This window comes from Pseudophryne corroboree, chromosome 5, assembly GCF_028390025.1.
Source record: "Pseudophryne corroboree isolate aPseCor3 chromosome 5, aPseCor3.hap2, whole genome shotgun sequence".
NCBI lineage: Eukaryota > Metazoa > Chordata > Amphibia > Anura > Myobatrachidae > Pseudophryne > Pseudophryne corroboree.
In genome coordinates this window covers 806,382,613-806,404,765 of record NC_086448.1, presented here as the reverse complement: position 1 = coordinate 806,404,765, position 22,153 = coordinate 806,382,613, and the positions used below count along the sequence as shown (strand labels likewise).

The following is a 22,153-nucleotide window of genomic DNA, read 5'->3' as shown; positions in this document are numbered from 1 at the left end:
AGGCTACGCTTTGTATCACCGGTTTCCAGAATACGCACACAGCTGAAAACCTCTTACGGCAACTGAGGAAGATCATTGCGGAATGGCTTACCCCAATTGGACTCTCCTGTGGATTTGTGGCATCGGACAACGCCAGCAATATTGTGTGTGCATTAAATATGGGCAAATTCCAGCACGTCCCATGTTTTGCACATACCTTGAATTTGGTGGTGCAGAATTATTTAAAAAACGACAGGGGCGTGCAAGAGATGCTGTCGGTGGCCAGAAGAATTGCGGGACACTTTCGGCGTACAGGCACCACGTACAGAAGACTGGAGCACCACCAAAAACTACTGAACCTGCCCTGCCATCATCTGAAGCAAGAAGTGGTAACGAGGTGGAATTCAACCCTCTATATGCTTCAGAGGTTGGAGGAGCAGCAAAAGGCCATTCAAGCCTATACAATTGAGCACGATATAGGAGGTGGAATGCACCTGTCTCAAGCGCAGTGGAGAATGATTTCAACGTTGTGCAAGGTTCTGATGCCCTTTGAACTTGCCACACGTGAAGTCAGTTCAGACACTGCCAGCCTGAGTCAGGTCATTCCCCTCATCAGGCTTTTGCAGAAGAAGCTGGAGACATTGAAGGAGGAGCTAACACGGAGCGATTCTGCTAGGCATGTGGGACTTCTGGATGGAGCCCTTAATTCGCTTAACAAGGATTCACGGGTGGTCAATCTGTTGAAATCAGAGCACTACATTTTGGCCACCGTGCTCGATCCTAGATTTAAAGCCTACCTTGGATCTCTCTTTCCGGCAGACACAAGTCTGCTGGGGTTGAAAGACCTGCTGGTGAGAAAATTGTCAAGTCAAGCGGAACGCGACCTGTCAACATCTCCTCCTTCACATTCTCCCGCAACTGGGGGTGCGAGGAAAAGGCTCAGAATTCCGAGCCCACCCGCTGGCGGTGATGCAGGGCAGTCTGGAGCGAGTGCTGATGCTGACATCTGGTCCAGACTGAAGGACCTGACAACGATTACGGACATGTCGTCTACTGTCACTGCATATGATTCTCTCAACATTGAAAGAATGGTGGAGGATTATATGAGTGACCGCATCCAAGTAGGCACGTCACACAGTCCGTACTTATACTGGCAGGAAAAAGAGGCAATTTGGAGGCCCTTGCACAAACTGGCTTTATTCTACCTAAGTTGCCCTCCCACAAGTGTGTACTCCGAAAGAGTGTTTAGTGCCGCCGCTCACCTTGTCAGCAATCGGCGTACGAGGTTACATCCAGAAAATGTGGAGAAGAAGATGTTCATTAAAATGAATTATAATCAATTCCTCCGTGGAGACATTGACCAGCAGCAATTGCCTCCACAAAGTACACAGGGAGCTGAGATGGTGGATTCCAGTGGGGACGAATTGATAATCTGTGAGGAGGGGGATGTACACGGTGATATATCGGAGGATGATGATGAGGTGGACATCTTGCCTCTGTAGAGCCAGTTTGTGCAAGGAGAGATTAATTGCTTCTTTTTTGGTGGGCGTCCAAACCAACCCGTCATTTCAGTCACAGTCGTGTGGCAGACCCTGTCACTGAAATGATGGGTTGGTTAAAGTGTGCATGTCCTGTTTATACAACATAAGGGTGGGTGGGAGGGCCCAAGGACAATTCCATCTTGCACCTCTTTTTTCTTTAATTTTTCTTTGCGTCATGTGCTGTTTGGGGAGGGTTTTTTGGAAGGGACATCCTGCGTGACACTGCAGTGACACTCCTAGATGGGCCCGGTGTTTGTGTCGGCCACTAGGGTCGCTTATCTTACTCACACAGCTACCTCATTGCGCCTCTTTTTTTCTTTGCGTCATGTGCTGTTTGGGGAGGGTTTTTTGGAAGGGACATCCAGCGTGACACTGCAGTGACACTCCTAGATGGGCCCGGTGTTTGTGTCGGCCACTAGGGTCGCTTATCTTACTCACACAGCTACCTCATTGCGCCTCTTTTTTTCTTTGCGTCATGTGCTGTTTGGGGAGGGTTTTTTGGAAGGGACATCCTGCGTGACACTGCAGTGACACTCCTAGATGGGCCCGGTGTTTGTGTCAGCCACTAGGGTCGCTTATCTTACTCACACAGCTACCTCATTGCGCCTCTTTTTTTCTTTGCGTCATGTGCTGTTTGGGGAGGGTTTTTTGGAAGGGACATCCTGCGTGACACTGCAGTGACACTCCTAGATGGGCCCGGTGTTTGTGTCGGCCACTAGGGTCGCTTATCTTACTCACACAGCTACCTCATTGCGCCTCTTTTTTTCATTGCGTCATGTGCTGTTTGGGGAGGGTTTTTTGGAAGGGACATCCTGCGTGACACTGCAGTGACACTCCTAGATGGGCCCGGTGTTTGTGTCGGCCACTAGGGTCGCTTATCTTACTCACACAGCTACCTCATTGCGCCTCTTTTTTTCTTTGCGTCATGTGCTGTTTGGGGAGGTTTTTTTGGAAGGGACATCCTGCGTGACACTGCAGTGACACTCCTAGATGGGCCCGGTGTTTGTGTCGGCCACTAGGGTCGCTTATCTTACTCACACAGCTACCTCATTGCGCCTCTTTTTTTCTTTGCGTCATGTGCTGTTTGGGGAGGGTTTTTTGGAAGGGACATCCTGCGTGACACTGCAGTGACACTCCTAGATGGGCCCGGTGTTTGTGTCGGCCACTAGGGTCGCTTATCTTACTCACACAGCTACCTCATTGCGCCTCTTTTTTTCTTTGCGTCATGTGCTGTTTGGGGAGGGTTTTTTGGAAGGGACATCCTGCGTGACACTGCAGTGACACTCCTAGATGGGCCCGGTGTTTGTGTCGGCCACTAGGGTCGCTTATCTTACTCACACAGCTACCTCATTGCGCCTCTTTTTTTCTTTGCGTCATGTGCTGTTTGGGGAGGGTTTTTTGGAAGGGACATCCTGCGTGACACTGCAGTGACACTCCTAGATGGGCCCGGTGTTTGTGTCGGCCACTAGGGTCGCTTATCTTACTCACACAGCTACCTCATTGCGCCTCTTTTTTTCTTTGCGTCATGTGCTGTTTGGGGAGGGTTTTTTGGAAGGGACATCCTGCGTGACACTGCAGTGACACTCCTAGATGGGCCCGGTGTTTGTGTCGGCCACTAGGGTCGCTTAGCTTAGTCATCCAGCGACCTAGGTGCAAATTTTAGGGCTAAAAATAATATTGTGAGGTGTGAGGTATTCAGAATAGACTGAAAATGAGTGTAAATTATGGTTTTTGAGGTTAATAATACTTTGGGATCAAAATGACCCCCAAATTCTATGATTTAAGCTGTTTTTTAGTGTTTTTTTTAAAAAACACCCGAATCCAAAACACACCCGAAACCGACAAAAAAAATTTGGTGAGGTTTTGCCAAAACGCGGTCGAACCCAAAACACGGCCGCGGAACCGAACCCAAAACCAAAACACAAAACCCGAAAAATTTCCGGCGCTCATCTCTAGTTTACGTACTGACTGTCTGACGTGCCTACTTGGATGCGGTCACTCATATAATCCTCCACCATTCTTTCAATGGTGACAGAATCATATGCAGTGACAGTAGACGACATGTCAGTAATCGTTGGCAGGTCCTTCAGTCCGGACCAGATGTCAGCACTCGCTCCAGACTGCCCTGCATCACCGCCAGCGGGTGGGCTCGGAATTCTTAGCCTTTTCCTCGCAGCCCCAGTTGCGGGAGAATGTGAAGGAGGAGCTGTTGATGGGTCACGTTCCGCTTGACTTGACAATTTTCTCACCAGCAGGTCTTTGAACCTCTGCAGACTTGTGTCTGCCGGAAAGAGAGATACAACTTAGGTTTTAAATCTAGGATCGAGCACGGTGGCCAAAATGTAGTGCTCTGATTTCAACAGATTGACCACCCGTGAATCCTGGTTAAGCGAATTAAGGGCTCCATCCACAAGTCCCACATGCCTAGCGGAATCGCTCTGTGTTAGCTCCTCCTTCAATGTCTCCAGCTTCTTCTGCAAAACGACCAACACTGAAATCAAGCGCTCTGTCACTCTAATCAATATGCTGCCAGTAACATAGGGCTACTCACCCCTATTATATTAAAAAATCAAACAAGAAACAAAGGAACTGATGTTACAGCGCATATAGATTAGAACTAAAAAAAAAAAATTTTTATTAAAACACATACAAACATGTATATACATTTAAATCTATGCAATTTGTACCACCGGCCGTTCAACGTACTCTTTCAATAATATATTTATAAACAAACTAGATACAACATATAATATGACATATTATATGTTGACATCTTATTATTATATTTTAGCTATTAGTATGATATTTTTTTAAATGTTTTACGTCTTTTTCACTCTATAAGGAAATAATATGCTTGGAAATACAATGCAGGTAGATGATTATATTAGCTCATAACTGTGCATAAAACCCTCTACTAATTGATTAAACACCTGTATTGTGTCCCAAACACAGCGAATGGGTAATTGATATATAAATTACAGGTGTGAGATTGAAATCATGAGGCGGTCTGAAGCCGTTATACGTCTCAAAGCCGGTATGCGCTCCATAGCCAAAACGAGGCTTGAAGCGCCCAGGAGACTGAGACGGCAGCATGACGGGAGTCCGACAATTAAGCGCCAAGCTTAAATAGAGTGAAGGGAGGCATTTCATTCATTCTGATGAAGCCGCTGAACCCGGAGGGAGGCGGGGAAACGCGTCATTCACTCATCTAATTGCTGTTTGCACCACTGTATCCGGAGATCTCGATAGCCAGCTACAACGCTCCACGGATCCTTCACTTTCATTCACGATCCCCCAGAGATGACTGCATGATAAAGGGTAGAGCACCAGCAGTCGGGGAGGACGCTCTTGGTGAAAGAATCCATAAATAGGAGTGGTGAGATAGTTACTGTTTATTTGTCTGGCCAGACACGCTTTTAGAGGAAGCACAGCCTCACTTTAGTAACAGACTTTGGCTACCAAAATGGGACAGTTAAACAGCTCTTAAGCTCACATTTATTGTGAAGAAAAAGCTTTTTCCAAAAGTGACTGCTCTAATTACATAAAGAAGAACTCACTGTGCTATTAAGTTTCAGTAAATATCGGAAAAGTTACATTCTAGCTACCACAGTATGTGCTGCTAAGAGTTATAAGTGGATACAGAGTAATATGTCATATTATATGTTGTATCTAGTTTGTTTCTAAATATATTATTGAAAGAGTACGTTGACCATCCGGTGGTACAAATTGCATAGATTTAAATTTATATATATGTTTGTATGTGTTTTAATAATTTTTTTTTTTTTTAGTACTAATCTATATGCGCTGTAACATCAGTTCCTTTCCTTCTTTTCTTCTGCAAAAGCCCGATGAGGGGAATGACCTGACTCAGGCTGGCAGTGTCTGAACTGACTTCACGTGTGGCAAGTTCAAAGGGTTGCAGAACCTTGCACAACGTTGAAATCATTCTCCACTGCGCTTGAGTCAGGTGCATTCCCCCTCCTTTGCCTATATCGTAGGCAGATGTATAGGCTTGAATGGCCTTTTGCTGCTCCTCCATCCTCTGAAGCATATAGAGGGTTGATTCCACCTCGTTACCACCTCTTGGTTCAGATGATGGCAGAGCAGGTTCAGGACTGTTTGCTGGTGCTCCAGTCTTCGGTACGCGGTGGCTGAATGCTGAAAGTGGCCCGCAATTCTTCGGGCCACCGACAGCATCTCTTGCACGCCCCTGTCGTTTTTTAAATAATTCTGAACCACCAAATTCAATGTATGTGCAAAACATGGGACGTGCTGGAATTTGCCCAGATGTAATGCACGCACAATATTGGTGGCGTTGTCCGATGTCCCCAGGAGAGTCCAATTGGGGTAAGCCATTCTGCGATGATGTTCCTCAGTTTCCGGAAGAGGTTGTCAGCTCTGTGCATCTTATGGAAAGCGGTGATACAAAGCATAGCCTGCCTAGGAACGAGTTGGCATTTGCGAGATGCTGCTACTGGTGCCGCCACTGCTGTTCTTGCTGCGGGAGGCAATACATCTACCCAGTGGGCTGTCACAGTCATATAGTCCTGAGTCTGCCCTGTTCCACTTGTCCACATGTCCGTGGTTAAGTGGACATTAGGTACAACTGCATTTTTTAGGACACTGGTGACTCTTTTTCTGAGGTCTGTGTACATTTTCGGTATCGCCTGCCTAGAGAAATGGAACCTAGATGGTATTTGGTACCGGGGACACAGTACCTCAATCAAATCTCTAGTTTCCTGTGAATTAACGGTGGATACCAGAAACACGTTTCTCACCACCTAGGCTGCCAAGGCCTGAGTTATCCGCTTTGCAGCAGGATGACTGCTGTGATATTTCATCTTCCTCGCAAAGGACTGTTGAACAGTCAATTGCTTACTGGAAGTAGTACAAGTGGTCTTCCGACTTCCCCTCTAGGATGACGATCGACTCCCAGCAGCAACAACAGCAGCACTGAAATGCACCACAGGTATGGATGGATAGTATACTTGACGACACAGAGGTAGGTAGAGCAGTGGCCTACTGTACTGTACTGCTATATATTATATACTGGTGGTCAGCAAACTGTGCAAAACTGAAATGCACCACGGGTATGGATGGATAGTATACTTGACGACACAGAGGTAGGTAGAGCAGTGGCCTTCTGTACCGTACTGCTATATAGTATATACTGGTGGTCAGCAAACTGTACAAAACTGAAATGCACCACAGGTATGGATGGATAGTATACTTGACGACACAGAGGTAGTTAGAGCAGTGGACTACTGTACCGTACTGCTATATATATAGTGTTATACTGGTGATCAGCAAACTGTGCAAAACTGAAATGCACCACAGGTATGGATGGATAGTATACTTGACGACACAGAGGTAGGTAGAGCAGTGGCCTTCTGTACCGTACTGCTATATAGTATATACTGGTGGTCAGCAAACTGTGCAAAACTGAAATGCACCACAGGTATGGATGGATAGTATACTTGACGACACAGAGGTAGGTATAGCAGTGGCCTACTGTACCGTACTGCTATATATTATATACTGGTGGTCAGCAAACTGTGCAAAACTGAAATGCACCACAGGTATGGATGGATAGTATACTTGACGACACAGAGGTAGGTAGAGCAGTGGCCTACTGTACCGTACTGCTATATATTATATACTGGTGGTCAGCAAACTGTGCAAAACTGAAATGCACCACAGGTATGGATGGATAGTATACTTGACGGCACAGAGGTAGGTAGAGCAGTGGCCTTCTGTACCGTACTGCTATATAGTATATACTGGTGCAGACTTGCCTACCCTCCCGCATTCAGCGGGAGGCTCCCGTTTTTTCTTTGAGCCTCCCGCTGCCCCGCAAACCTTCCTACGACTCACGGTTTCTATGGTTCCCTGTGAGAATCTGGACTGCGCATGCGCGAGTCCAGAAATAACGGGGACGGGACCTGCACGGCAGAAGTCCGTGCCGTCATTGTGGGTAGCTGTGACTGTCTGAGCGGAGGCTCTGCACTGCAGCCGTCACCAGGAACAGGAGCTGCAGGCAGAGACTGGATCCGTGTGAGGGCTGAAGGGGGGGTGGGGTTAGCAATGCAGGGAGACGCTGTGTTGTGAGGCACTCTCCCTGCTCAGCAACGATCAGCTGTTGCAGATAGCTGTCTCAAGACCCTTCAGTGCCGATCTCCCTACCTTCCCCCCTCAGAGACAGGGTACAGCAGTGGCAGCCAACCCACAGCCGAGGCCCTGCCTGCGACCCCCCTCTTCCCCTCAGAGATGTTAAATATTTTTTTACCTGATACAGCAACGGTACCATCTGGAAGTCGAGGCCCCGCCCCTCTCACAGGCTCCGCCCCCTACCACGACCCGCGATTACTTCCCTCTACCACCAACTATGAGGATCCAGCACAGAGCTCCTATAGGTAAGAGCTCAGTGTAGTCCCCATTTCCACAGCACAGCCACCAATATGACAAGTCCAGTGAACAGCAAATTGACAGTGTATGGGCTCAGTATTTTGACATTAAAATGGCATTATGTGTTAGGTCTGAAATCCACCCCGGTCCCCTGAAAGGGCAATAATACAGGGAGGCACTTTGCTGGAGAGGCACTACCCCCTCTCAGGATGCAGTCGGGATGCAGGCATTTGGACTCCCGGCACTTGAATCCTGACACACAGGCAGAAGACAAACAAAATGCTGATGCCGGTATCCCGATACCCGCATCCCGAAGATAAGCGTGCGGACACTGTTAGTGTTAGACCGCAGGGGAGGAGGGGGTTTAGGTTTAGCCACCCCCAGGGGCGGTTAGGCTGCGGGGAGGGGGGGTTTGGGTTTAGGCACCCCCAGTAAGGGTTAGGCTGCAGGGAGGAGGGGGCTGGGTGAAGGGTTAAACATGCTATATGAATTGTTATGTGTTTGAATAGACACGTACGCACTCTCTACAAGATGCCTTTGTCTGTTCATATAATATAAGGCTTGTATGTGTCTGTTTCTCAAGGTCAGTTCTATACCAGATGAAACCTGTTACAGACTTTGTTAAATGTTTTGAGAAACTTGTAGAAAACCCATATATGAACATCCGCCTTTTTCTATTCTGCCTGGTAACTACCAACGAGCCAATGGGAGTGTAACGACATGTCAGTTACACCCATATGCATTGTCTTATATACTTTTGTTAAACGAACAATAAACCAGTGTGAATTTTTACTGCTTGTGTTGTGCATGTAACTGATAGCATAAAGGTTTACACTCCCAGACGTCTGAGAGGCCATCACATCGAGGGTTAAAGAATATAAGGGCAAATCCTTTCAGCTGGGGGCTATGTCCGCGATTCAGTGATCGTCCCTGAATGGTAAGATAGAGAATTTATTGTCTGTCTTTGCCATACAGGATTGCGGTCATACACTGAAGCTGAATCCGTGTCAGTGTTCCGGGAACACGTGACAAGGTAATATTTAAGTCCGGGACTTAATATTACGAAGTTTTATGTAAAAGCATAAAACAGGTATCAGGGATACCATAGAATCTTTAATGTCTGGGACTTAAAGATACGTCTGAGAAAGGACCAGGGGTCCAAGCGCAATTCTCCAAAGACGTCAGTATCTGGGATACTTAAAAAATAGACCTGGGGTCTATACGTAACGTAGATTATACCTCGATTTGATCGTCTATACTTGTATGTTTGTAGTGAGATAAGTTCTTATATTTGGTCCAGACGGCTGGTAAGTTTTCGTCTGCCAGATATCTTTACTCAAACACTTTTCTTGCTTCCTGTTTAAAACGCTGTATTTTTCTGACATCTTGTACGAATGGTAAGTATCGTACTCGTCAAAAGATTTCATGTTCTCACTATACAGATAATATTGTGATATTGTCAATGACTAATTAACTGGTTAAGCTGATGCATGTATAGTAAGTAGAGTGTTGTATATTTTAGATATTTTCTTTTAAAAGTTGTATTGTTGATTTATATTACTGTCTGACAATGGGCTCTAGTCAGAGTAAAAAACTACATATCCCCCGCCCCTCCCTGGTGAGACATGCAAGATGTATGTTGCCCGTAACTCTACCTCAGAGTATTACTTAGTTAACCCATGGGTGGATAATTTAGCGGGATGGACAGAGAAAGCAGGACAGGACCCATTCCTACGGGAAGGCAGTAATTACCTTTTCTATATGGAGATTTAAGAAAAAATGTCAGTTTCCAACAGCACAGAAGCGACGCTGCAGAGAAACTATAAATCTTTGAAATCCCTCTCCCTCCCCCTTGCATTCCAATGTATCCTGCGCTCAGAGACACAAATCTCTTGGCAGCAGTAACCCTTTCACACTAGATGGGATCGCCTCCAACTTCACTGCTGGAGGGTGCGTCCACTAGCTCTATCCCTAGCACCAATAACCCAGAGTTTAGATAATAGTAAAACACTGTCCCAAGCCCACTATTACCCTCGATGGCTGTATATCTTGTTTGCGCAAAGCTTGCAAAGGACGCAGCTATACACATATGAAGGAAGTCTTTAAAGCCTGTGCTTTTTTGCCTGTCGCTGTGGCTTGTAAACAGAAACCTTCATAGTCTGTTACTGCGTTTTGGAAAAGGTTTAAGGACTGCTGGACAGATGACGCTGGCTTACCTTTGCTTAACTCAGAAAGCTTACTCACTTCCCCACCCACTCATAACTATCAGAACTCCAGACGCTTTGACAGACAGAACCAACCCCGCAGTCAGGGAAGATTCCAAAGACCCCGCGCACTGACGGGGCCCGGAGGAGGGCATCCCAGCCTTTATTCAACTCTCCCGTCATAGTAAAGATTCACCTCTGCTGCCACTTATTATAAATGGAAGTAAAATTCCCTTTTTAGTGGACAGCGGTGCAACAACCAGTGTTTTGTGTTCTGACTTATGCAGTATCCCCTCTCACCAGAAAAGATAGAAGGTCTCCGCCCCATGATACAGCAATTCTTACAACAGGCTATTCTCAGACATATTGTATCACCATACTGTACTCCTGTGAACCCTGTTGCAAAAGCTGATGGCAGTATAAGATTTGTACAGAATCTCAGAGCGATCAATCAGCTAATTGTCCCAATTGCACCAATTGTTCCAGATGTAAACTCACTCATTTCTGCAATCCCTGCAGATGCTGCGTTCTTCTCTGTAATTGATTTGAAGAATGCCTTTTTTCAGCATGCCTGTAGATTCACAGACACAATTACTTTTTGCCTTTTCTTTTGAGGGTAAACAACTTACCTGGTGCAGATTATTGACGCACCTGTTGTCTCCAGGCCACATTGAGGCCCTGGCAACCTCACCATGGTTCAGTCCTGCTACAGTATGCAGATGATCTGCTGCTCTGTAGTCAAACTGAGGAGGCCTGCCGAGAGGATGGTGTTTCATTACTAAACTGGCTTTGTGAATGTGGACACAAGGTGTCCAAAATAAAAATGCAATGGTGTAAAAAAAAAGCATGTTGATTACTTAGGTTTTGTGCTCACTCAGGGAGAGAGGAAAGTCAGTCCACAACGCATACAGTCTGTATTGGGCCTGGTCACCCCAACTACCCAGAAGGAACTACTGTCCTTCCTGGGTATGGTAAATTACTGCAGACAGTGGATTTCTGATTGCTCCTATTATGATAACATTTTGAGACAAGCCACACTGAAGGACAAACCTAAAACTGTACAATGGTCACAAGAAATGTTAACTGCATATGAAAGTTTAAAATGTATGTTGATAAAAAGTCCGGCACTTGGCCTCCCCAATTATGTACTACCTTTCCATCTATATGCAAGGGACAATTGTAAAACCATGGCGGGGGTGCTCACACAGTTTCATGGAGGGAAGTTGCGCCCCGTGGCATTTTTTTCCCAAAGTCATGCCAGTGTCTGTGCAAGGTATGCCTGCCTGCCTCGGGGCTTTGGCAGCCTGTGCAATGGTTGCAGAAATGGCCACTACCCTCACTTTAGGCCACATCACAGTACTCCACACCACACATGATGTCCTGGCAATACTTAAAGGCTTACACACAGCACATGTCAGCACAACGCCTTAGTGGATATGAAGTACTCCTTTTGAGTAACCCTACCCTTACCATTAAGTACACTGCTAGTTCTTCTGGCCCTGCACCCATTCTCAATGCCCTTTTAGGCTTGAAAGGTCCCGAGGATGAACCACCCGACCTACATGACTGTGCTGCTTCCATTGAAGCTGAAACTTCTCCCAGACTTGACATGTCTCCCGTTCCCATACCAGGCGCAGACATAGTTTTTGTTGACGGCTCCTGTAGTAGGCCCAATGACAATACATACCAGGCTGGCTATGCCATTGTCACCCTCCCTGACACTGTGTTGGAAACCCTGCCAATACCTTATCAGTCCGCGCAAGCTGCAGAACTCATTGCACTCACTAGAGCATGTCCCTCCCTTGACAGCGTCCATCTGCTCACTCAACTTCAAGCTGCTGCGACTAATGCTGATCTCTCCGACTGAACTTACCCAATTCTGCAGAAAAAATCCTAAATCAGGATTAATCTGCAAAGAGGGGAAACCCTGTATACCCCAGTGCAGTGCCCCTTTGCTCGTTGCCCATTGCCGTGGTGTTGGTCACCGTGGTGAAGCCACAACACTCCTCCTACTAACCAATGATTTTTTATGTTACTAATGCCAAATCACTTGTGGACCAGTATGTTAGCAGATGCATCACTTGCCTCAGGAACAACCCTAATAAAGCTAAACACCAGCATCTTGAATGCCCCACAGAAAACTCTAGGATACTCACCCTTTGAAATACTAATGGGTAGACCCTTTTAGAGTATGTCAGGTCCCTGATAACAAAACTGAATGAAATTGAACATGAGGTTGTTTGTAAAAACCCTTTGAATCCACAGGAACCTACACACCCCTTTAAAGTCAGAGACAGAGTCGTGGTGAAGGTGCTCCCCAGGAACAAGAGCCCAGGAGACTTCACCTATGGTCCAGAGACAGAGGTCGTAGCAGTTACCCGAACAGCAGTCCTGACAGAGGAAAGTCCTACCTGGATCCATGCATCCCGAGTGGAAAAGGTTCCTAGACCAGACCTAGAGAGGGAAGCAAGTGATTCCAGTGAGGTACGAACCGGGGCAGACAGCCCTGACCTCCCACCTAGCGAAGACAGAAGAACAGAAAACGATGAAGAACCTGCCCCCTATCTCTATCCTGGGGACTATCTCGATAGCCCTACTGGCCCTCATTCACCTCACAATATGTGAAGTCGACATCACACAAACAGATGGGGTCCCCACCTTGTGGTACAATTCCTCCAATACACACGTAGCCACATACATCAACTGTTATGTCTGTGGCAAATCTAGGCCCCACCTAGGTACAGTGCCCCTTAATATACCCCTAGAACAGGAAAATTGTTTTTTCAGCCTTTTTAATGATCACCGATGACCCCACTCCTCCCTCTAATACTCCTGCTAATCGAAAGAAAAGAGCACTCCCAGGAGGTAGCTTTGACCCCCACGTATACATTGATGCTATAGGGGTCCCAAGAGGTGTTCCAAATGAGTTCAAAGCTAGAGATGAGGTGGCTGCGGGTTTTGAGTCATTGTTTCCTATAGTAACTGTAAATAAAAACGTAGCCTGGATTAATTATATATATTATAATCAACAAAGATTTGTTAATGATACCAAAGATGCTCTTAAAGGTATAGCTGAACAGCTAGAAGCCACTTCCCAAATGACATTCCAAAATAGAATGGCCCTTGACATGATCCTAGCAGAAAAAGGCGGTACATGTGTTTACATTAGTAAGGTGGAAGGCTGTTGTACATATATTCCTGACAACACTGGTCCCAATGGTAAGGTTACTTTAGCCATAAACAAGTTAGAAACCTTATCCATAGAACTTAAGAAAAATTCAGGTATTGATAACCCATGGAGCCAATATTTTGGGTGGTTTGAAAATTGGAAACAGGCTCTTGTGCAAATAAGCATATTCATACTTGTAACTTTAATTCTTGTAGGCATTATAGTTTATTGTGTAATTCCCTGTGGAAAGAAACTTACCTCCAAAGGCATTGATAAGGCCCTGATGTACTATGATATAACCACCAGTCCTGTCACCTCCTCTGATAGTAAGGGACCCGACGACTATGTCCAATATCTCAAGAACTGGAGGAACAAGAAAGGAGCCTCACTCAAGAATCATGTCATATAACAATCATGATTCTAAGAGGGGATTGAAGGGTTAAACATGCTATATGAATTGTTATGTGTTTGAATAGACACGTACGCACTCTCTACAAGATGCCTTTGTCTGTTCATATAATATAAGGCTTGTATGTGTCTGTTTCTCAAGGTCAGTTCTATACCAGATGAAACCTGTTACAGACTTTGTTAAATGTTTTGAGAAACTTGTAGAAAACCCATATATGAACATCCGCCTTTTTCTATTCTGCCTGGTAACTACCAACGAGCCAATGGGAGTGTAACGACATGTCAGTTACACCCATATGCATTGTCTTATATACTTTTGTTAAACGAACAATAAACCAGTGTGAATTTTTACTGCTTGTGTTGTGCATGTAACTGATAGCATAAAGGTTTACACTCCCAGACGTCTGAGAGGCCATCACATCGAGGGTTAAAGAATATAAGGGCAAATCCTTTCACTGGGTTTAGGCACTTAGGCTGTGGGGAGGGCGGTTAGGTTTAGGCACTCCCAGGGAGGATTAGGGTTAGGCTGCGGGGAAGGAGGGGGCAGGGTTAGGGTTAAGCTGCATGAAGGGATGTGGAAGCAGCGTATCTCACATACGCATCACTGCCTCCCGTAGCCTGCTGCTGCCGGCTGTCCCATTCATGGATATGGGGGAAGAGCATGCGTATGCACGCTCCCTGCTATCTCCCGCTAAGCCTGAGTGCCGCACCTGTTTACACAAGTTTATTATTCATTTTCAGAGGGCACTGGCAAAGTAACTTACGGAGCCTGGAGTGCCAGACCTGGGCCAAATATTATACAGTATATACTGTATAGTGTTCACTCTAGGCTGTTTTAGCAGGGCGCCGCGCCCTGCCCGTTTTTTAGCAGGCAAAACCCGCCCTGCCCCTTTTGCGGCGCCCTGCTAGAACAGCCGCCCGCTTCCTGCCCTCCCGGCGTGTATAGATGCCGTGCGCATGCGCGCGGCATCCATTCACGCATTGGGAGAGGGCTGGGGGAAGCCCAGCACCGACGGAGGTGCTGGGCACGCCCCCAACAGTGACGTCGCCGGCCACAGACGCTCTCTATAGTAGTGTCTGTGGGCCGCACCGCCCCTAAAATGATGTAGACGTGGCCACGCCCCCTAATTTGCGTGGCTGCCCCCCCATTTCGGACGCGCGGTCCGGCGCCCTGCCCCTTTTCACTCCTAGAGTGAACACTACTGTACAAATCTTATGAATGTGTGTGTATACAAACACACAGTCCCGCACCAGGGGTGGTATTCATGTGACCGGCGGTCGGGAGACAGACAGTCACATGACCTCCACCGACATCCCGCCCCCTCACTATCCCGATGGTCGGCATGCCGACCAACAGGGACTATTTCCACTCGTGGGTGTCCATGACACCCATAGAGTAGGAATAGAACCGTCGCCACCGAGCCCGTAGCGTGGCGAGCGCAGCAAGCCCGCAAGGGGCTTGCTGCACTCGCCCCTCCCCGGCAGTCAGACATACTACACCCCCCGAACCAGTGTACATAGATTTTCTGTTTGTCCATCTCTTCTAACAACTGTACACGGTACATTAATATATAGTGCACCTATATTATTACTCTTTTTTTTGTCTTTATTGCTGCTTTTAGTACTATAGCTTTCACCTGCCAATTCAGGACACACCCCTGAGTGGCAATAAACACTCCCATAGGTGGAGCTAGACACACCCTTTGGGCAGAGCATGACACGCCTCTGCAACTGTGTGCCATTCTGCTACCACCTGGAATCTCCCTGAAACTGGTTTTCAAAAGTAGGCAAGTATGTACTGGTGGTCAGCAAACTGTGCAAAACTGAAATGCACCACAGGTATGGATGGATAGTATACTTGATGACACAGAGGTAGGTAGAGCAGTGGCCTTCTGTACCGTACTGCTATATAGTATATACTGGTGGTCAGCAAACTGTGCAAAACTGAAATGCACCACAGGTATGGATGGATAGTATACTTGACGACACAGAGGTAGGTAGAGCAGTGGCCTTCTGTTCCGTACTGCTATATAGTATATACTGGTGGTCAGCAAACTGTGCAAAACTGAAATGCACCACAGGTATGGATGGATAGTATACTTGACGACACAGAGGTAGGTAGAGCACTGGCCTTCTGTACCGTACTGCTATATAGTATATACTGGTGGTCAGCAAACTGTGCAAAACTGAAATGCACCACAGGTATGGATGGATAGTATACTTGACGACACAGAGGTAGGTAGAGCAGTGGCCTTCTGTACCGTACTGCTATATATATAGTTATACTGGTGGTCAGCAAAATTCTGCACTGTCCTCCTACTATATACTACAATGCAGCACAGATATGGAGCGTTTTTCAGGCAGAGAACGTATAATACTGGTGGTCACTGGTCAGCAAAACTCTGCACTGTCCTCCTACTATATAATACTGCTGGTCCCCAGTCCCCACAATAAAGCACTGTGAGCACAGATATATGCAGCACACTGAGCACAGATATGGAGCGTTTTTCAGGTAGAGAACGTATAATACTGGTGGTCACTGGTCAGCAAAACTCTGCACTGTCCTCCTACTATATAATACTGCTGGTCCCCAGTCCCCACAATAAAGCAATTAGCACACTGAGCACAGATATTGAGCGTTTTTCAGGCAGAGAACATATATTACTGGTGGTCACTGGTCAGCAAAACTCTGCACTGTACTCCTCCTATATAATACTAGTGGTCTCCAGTCCCCACAATAAAGCAGTGTGAGCACAGATATATGCAGCACACTGAGCACAGATATGGAGCGTTTCTCAGGCAGAGAACGTATATTACTGGTGGTCACTGGTCAGCAAAACTCTGCACTGTCCTCCTACTATATAATACTGCTGGTCTCCAGTCCCCACAATAAAGCAATTAGCACACTGAGCACAGATATTTGCAGCACACTGAGCACAGTCAGATATGGAGCGTTTTTCAGGCAGAGAACGTAGATATTTGCACTTGCAGCACACTGAGCACAGATATTTGCAGCACACTGAGCACAGATATTTGCAGCACAATTTGCAGCACACTGAACACAGATATTTGCAGCACACTGAACGTAGAAACTGAGAGGACGCCAGCCACGTCCTCTCACGATCATCTCCAATGCACGAGTGAAAAATGGCTGCGACGCGTGGCTCCTTATATAGAATACGAATCTCGCGAGAATCCGACCGCGGGATGATGACGTTTGGGCGCGCTCGGGTTAACCGAGCAAGGTGGGAGGATCCGAGTCTGCTCGGACCCGTGCAAAAAAGGGTGAAGTTCGGGGGGGTTCGGATCCTGAGGATCCGAACCCGTTCATCACTATTATTAAGTATAAGTTTGTGTCTTGGAATAATGTCCGCCTAAAGTCTCGTTAATTTTATTTTACTTAGGGCTTAATTCAAGGTTGATTGCAAAACAACATTTTCCTCTAATGGGCAAAACCATGTGCACTGCAGGTGGGGCAGATGTAACATGTGCAGAGAGAGTTGGATTTGGGTGGGTTATAGTCAGTGATCGCGCTGAGCCAAAAAAAAAGTGGGTCCCAGGGACCCCTTGCTTTTAAAAATTGGGGTCCTACCGGTCTTTTTCTGGGTCCCATTGGAATGAAGGTTCGTATTAATCTTAATCTTGTTTGGACACTACAAAAGTGTTGCAAGATGGGGGGGATGGGGGTGACAATGCTGCGTAGCATGCAGGACCCCCTGCACCAGAGGTGCAACTAGACATTTTGATGCCCTTAGGCAGAAAGTGAATTGGTGTGCCACTTTCCAGAATGGAAAGTATAGGCGGTGCGCGCCGAAGGTGCGCTGCAAAATTTTAGGGGGGTGGCTTCATGGGGACGGGGCGTGACTTCATGAGGACGGGGTGTGACCACATAGTAATGCCGCTTATACACTTTGAACCAGGTAGAACCTCCTATGCACAATGCGCCAGATACAGCACATTATACACTTTGCTCCAGGCACAGCACGTTATTATACACATTGCGCCAGGCAGAACACGTCATTATACACATTGCGCCAGGCAGAACACGTCATTATACACATTGCGCCAGGCAGAACACGTCATTATACACATTGCGCCAGGCAGAGCACGTCATTATACACATTGCGCCAGGCAGAGCACGTCATTATACACATTGCGCCAGGCAGAGCACGTCATTATACACATTGCGCCAGGCAGAGCACGTCATTATACACATTGCGCCAGGCAGAGCACGTCATTATACACATTGCGCCAGGCAGAGCACGTCTTTATACACATTGCGCCAGGCAGAGCACGTCATTATACACATTGCGCCAGGCAGAGCACGTCATTATACACATTGCGCCAGGCAGAGCACGTCATTATATACATTGCGCCAGGCAGAGCACGTCATTATACACATTGCGCCAGGCAGAGCACGTCATTATACACATTGCGCCAGGCAGAGCACGTCATTATACACATTGCGCCAGGCAGAGCACGTCATTATACACATTGCGCCAGGCAGAGCACGTCATTATATACATTGCGCCAGGCAGAGCACGTCATTATACACATTGCGCCAGGCAGAGCACGTCATTATACACATTGCGCCAGGCAGAGCACGATACAAGATTTTATAAGATACAAACACGGGCATGGGGCAACATGAATACATATATTGAGGACTGGATGGGCATGGTGATATGCATAATAATGGGGGGTGAGGCATATGAAAAAACACTGGGGCTTAGGGGAGGAGGCCATGGTGACACACACACTGGGGCCTGGGGATGACATGATTTCACAAATACACTGGCATTAAGGGGGGGGGCATGGTGTCGCACACGTATACAGAGTCTTGATGGGGACATGGTGACACACATTGGGGGGAGGAGTTCACACACACATACAGGGTCCTGGGTGACAAACGCACAGACACACACACACACTGGGTCTTCTTGGTGGGGAGGACATGGTGACACATACTGGGGACTTTGGAGGGACACATACTGGGTTACTAGGGCCTGTGGCACACACACTTGGGCAGGGGGGATAACACATACTTTAGTTGGGATCAGGGAAGTAAGCTGTACAGTGATTTATAAAGCTGGGGCAGAGCTGCATTGCAGAGCCTGTAACTCACTGCTGAAGGAGCTCATAATAGGGAGCGCAGCATGTGTAGAGGAGGAGCTGCGTTCCCTATGGAAATGACCAGGAGGACCATAGTGCCGTTGCTACTATTGCCACTTCCCCCATATTTTCCTGTTGTTTCACAGCTGCCTTTAGGTAAAAGGAGAGGGATGGGGGCATGGGGAATCCATCACTGCAGGAGCCCACCTCCATTCCCCATTTGCCCTTGCAGCTTCCGCACCACCCATACCACTCCCGCACATACAGGCACTCAGCACCGATCACGAGCTGATTGGGCGGCGGCCCGCATCATGTACCTCCCCCGCAGCCTACAGGCAGGAAACTACACCGGTTTTATTTGGAGACTGGGGAGCTGGAGCAGGCACCCAGCAGCTGTCACAGTACATTCGCTGCGCTGACGGTCTACCAGGGCCTGCAATAATGCTTTAAACTGGCCTGTCAGTGGCCCGTGTACGGGCCCGAGGGGGGGCATCCTACCTATCAATCGGCGGCAGCGCGCTCTCTCCATGTCCCCCGCTGTGAGGTGTCATCAGCGGAAAGATGCAGCTTGGGGGGGGGGGGGGAGGAGGAGGAAGCTCCCGTCAGCGCAGCACCAATAGTAAGTGGACGAGGAGGCGGCACCAACCGTGCTACACCAACCCCGTCTATCAATGACGGGGGGCGAGGAGCTCACGGCAGCGCAGCACCAATTGGAAGGGGAAGCTGCAGGAGGATTACTACACTTGGCTGGTCGCGGTGTGCAGCGGTAATCACAGCGCGTCCTGTGGGACCCGCTGATTTTTTAAAACTGGGTCCCTTACTGCTTATAGCGCGTAAAATACGCGTTATAGCGAGTATTTGCGATCACTGATTAGTGTTTCTGTGCAGGGTAAATACAGACTGGGTTGTTATTTTCTGCTGCAATGTAGATTTCAGTTTGAACACACCCCACTCAACTCTCTCTGCACTTGTTACATCTGCCCCACCTGTAGTGCACATGGTTTTGCCCATTAGAGGAAAATGTTGGTTTGCAATCAACCTTGAATTAGGCCCTTCATTAATAAAACATTTTTGGTGTACCTTATACATTGAGCTACTTTTCCTTTGTTATCACGTTCCGTTCTCTGACTTCTCGCTTTAAAGTTTATCTGATTTATCTGCTGTATTTCTTCTTCTTCTCTGAGAAAGACAGAATCTTGTTTTGTCTGCTACATCTACTAACCTGCCTGACACACAAGTCTGAAGCCTTTAATATTGCATCTTACGGTTTTTACGTCTGTGTGCTTGTACTGTGCGCCCCCTCCTTGCCACAGGAGTCCATAAATATTTTACCACCCGTGCAATCTCATTTCTCCCAAAATAGAGAACTTTATCTTTCCGAGGGCAAGGACCCAGTCTGAATATTGGGGGTAATTCCAAGTTGATCGCAGCAGGATTTTTGTTAGCAATTGGGCAAAACCATGTGCACTGCAGGGGAGGCAGATTTCACATGTGCAGAGAGAGTTAGATTTGGGTGGGGTGTGTTCAATCTGCAATCTAATTTGCAGTGTAAAAATAAAGCAGCCAGTATTTACCCTGCACAGAAACAAAATAACCCACCCAAATCTTACTCTCTCTGCACATGTTATATCTGCCTTCCCTGCAGTGCACATGGTTTTGCCCAATTGCTATCAAAAATCCTGCTGCGATCAACTCGGAATGACCCCCATTATTTGAGAATATTGCAGCATGTTCAGCAGGACTTATTTATAGCTGGATCAGCTACGCTGGGCATGGTCGGATGGACAGAACTCTAAATACTACATCGTTTTCTTTGACGCTGCGCAGTAAGCAGATATATGCGAGACCCGTGCGTATTTCCACTTCTTTCCGGCCCACAATGTTCAGTTAAAAGGCGACCAATTACTGACTCGTTCAAGTGTCGTTTTTACGGGTTGGCTCTGTAATGCCGGCGGTCTGGATCCCGGAGGTCGGCATCCTGTGCCAGATACACATACAGTATACTCCACAGTGCCGGGTACATGTACCCCCACCCCCCAATGCTGCTACCGCTGCTGCCGCTGGCTGCTGTGTGTGAGGGGAGGGGAGCGCAGCCCCTCAGTCTGGTCCCTGGCAGTGTGTATCTCCAATAAGGCGCCGGTTCGTGAGCCAATCAAAGCTCGCGGTCCAGCAGCCAATTAGGAGCCGCAGCTGCCGGTCCGCGAGCTCTGATTGGCTAACGAACCTCTGATTGGCTAACGAATCTCATTAGAGATACACGCTGCCGTTGCCACCGCTGGAGACCGGTCTGAACACTGAGGGACTGGAGAGGTGTGCGCTACGCTCTCCTCCCCTCTCACAGCAGAGCTCACACACAGGCTGCAGTTTCCTTTTATTGCAGAACTCCATAAAGGTCATCGATTTTAAAATGCACTGTTGGGGGTGATCTGTATACACACAGCATTAGTGGCACGACATTCGCTCCTCGGGGACATTTATATTCCAGATGTCGGGAGCAGACCTGACAGGTTTTAGAAATGCCATCGTCCCTTGGAACCATATACGCAATGTGCAAAAATTGGAGGAGAATAATAATAATAATAATAATTTTATTTATATAGCGCTCTTTCTCCAATAGGACTCAAGGCGCTTAATAGATACATAGCATAATATAGTACAGAAAATAATGAAGTACAGAACAGATTTTCATAAAATACAGAAGCATGTAGATACTAAAGGGACAATTATGGGAATGCTGAGTAAACAGGAAAGTCTTGAGTCTACTTTTGAAGGGTTCTATAGTTGGGGCCTCTCGCACGGTGCGGGAAACAGGGCCGGTTCTAGCCCTTGTGGCGCCCCGGGCGTAAATAGGGGCATGGCTTCATAAAGGGGTGTGGTCAATGTGCCCCCAGTAGTATTGCCCCCGTTTGAGGCCCCAGTAGTATTGCCCCCATTAGTGGCCCCAGTAGTATTGCCCCCGTTTGTGGCCCCAGTAGTATTGCCCCCGTTTGTGGCCCCAGTAGTATTGCCCCCGTTTGTGGCCCCAGTAGTATTGCCCCCATTAGTGGCCCCAGTAGTATTGCCCTCGTTTGTGGCCCCAGTAGTATTGCCCCTGTTTGTGCCGCTTTAAAAATAAATAAAAATAAATAATTCTTACCATCCTCGCTCCTGATGCCTGACCGCTGCTGCCCTCCATCTCTGACCGCTGGCGCCGCTCCTCTGATCTATGGGAGAGACGTCATGACGTCTCTCCCATAGAACCGCATAGACACTAGAGGTCAATCATGACCCCTAGTTTCTAAGTGCCGCTCCCACAATGCAGAGCGCGATGACTTCATCGCGCACCGCACAGCAGT

General features: G+C 47.4%; 1 long non-coding RNA gene across 1 annotated transcript in view; it reads right to left on the bottom strand.

Moving 5' to 3' along the window:
• The window catches only part of LOC134929496 (uncharacterized), a 221,121-nt gene extending 201,717 nt beyond the window's left edge, over positions 1–19,404 (bottom strand). The window contains exon 1 of the long non-coding RNA XR_010178591.1: positions 19,317–19,404. This is a non-coding gene — a long non-coding RNA (uncharacterized LOC134929496). The remainder of the gene's footprint in view (positions 1–19,316) is intronic.
• Positions 19,405–22,153: the final 2,749 nt, after the last annotated feature.